We start from the raw sequence: 1,337 nt of genomic DNA, 5'->3' as shown, positions 1-1,337 counted from the left end.
TAGCTGATCTCAGCTAGGTGGGAGGTGAGGACCATGGAGTTTTTGAAGAAGCCCTGTGTGTGTGTGGGGGGGGGTGGAGGGGTAAGGATTAGGGTAAGGATGCGCATGTTAGTTTGAGTCTTGAAACACTGGCAGAGGGTTTGCTAAACTCTAAGGACAGCAGTTGGTGGTCTGTAGTAACTCAAAGTAGGGCCCAGTCAAGTATGCACACTCTCCTCCTCTCACCTTGATGAATTTTGAGTCTATCCACTTTTCTCTCCATTGCCTCAACCCTAATAATAAATTGATTGAACATTTTACATGTAAAATTTAGTTCTCATAAAAACCCTAGAAGGGAAACTGCCCACATGTTATAGATGATTAACGTGAAGCTTTGACAGGTAAGTAACTTGCTAACTTGCTCAAGATCATACAGCTAATATGTGGGAAAGCCAGGAGTCAAACCCACACTTTTTTTTTCCTGCCTTCTGTTATTATTATTTTTTCTGTTACCTTTTTATTTTCACCTTGTTTTGAACTTACAGAAAAATTGGAGGGGGAAAAAAGTCCCATATACCCTTCACACAGATTTCCCAACTGCGAACATGTTGGCATATTTGGTTTATCATTTTTGTTTCCTCTCTGTATTGTGGACATGTGGTCTTTTTACTCTGAAATATCAGGTGTGTTTTGTAGAAATAAGGAATTTGCTTACATACCCCTAGTACATTCATTAAGATCAGGATATTAACATTGTTAAAATAATATTATCTATAAACCTTAGAATTTTTTTGAACCAATAATGTCCTTTATAGTCAAAGAAAATCCTGGATTATGTATCACATTTCACTTCTGTTTCTTTAGTCTCCTTTAATTTGAATCAGTTCTACAGTCTTTTTATTTCATGAAAATAACTTTTAAATGTCATGAAGTAACATTTTGTATTTTGAAAAAATAATACAAAAAAATTTTAAAAAATACAGGTCAGTTTTCTTGTAGATTGCCCTCCAATTTGGGTTTGTTTGATGTTCCCTCATACTTAGATTCAGGTTATGCATTTTGTGCAGGAATACTGCAGAAGTAAGCTTGTGTTCTTAGTGCATTAGATCAGGAGGCACATGATGTGGATCTGTCCCATGACTGCTAATATTAACTTTTATCGCTCAAGATGGCGTCTTCTAGGTGATTCCACTGTAAAGTTACTATCTTTTAGTTAATAATCAGTAAGTATCTTGTCAGAAGATATTTTGAGGCTATAAAAAGTCTGGGTACTCATCAAATTTCACCCTACTAGGTGAAATGTCTAGCCTTCACTGATGATTCTTGCCTGAAACAATTATTATTAAAGTGATTACAAA

Source organism: Neomonachus schauinslandi, chromosome 14 (assembly GCF_002201575.2).
Source record: "Neomonachus schauinslandi chromosome 14, ASM220157v2, whole genome shotgun sequence".
Lineage (NCBI taxonomy): Eukaryota > Metazoa > Chordata > Mammalia > Carnivora > Phocidae > Neomonachus > Neomonachus schauinslandi.
This window is presented reverse-complemented; position numbering follows the sequence as displayed.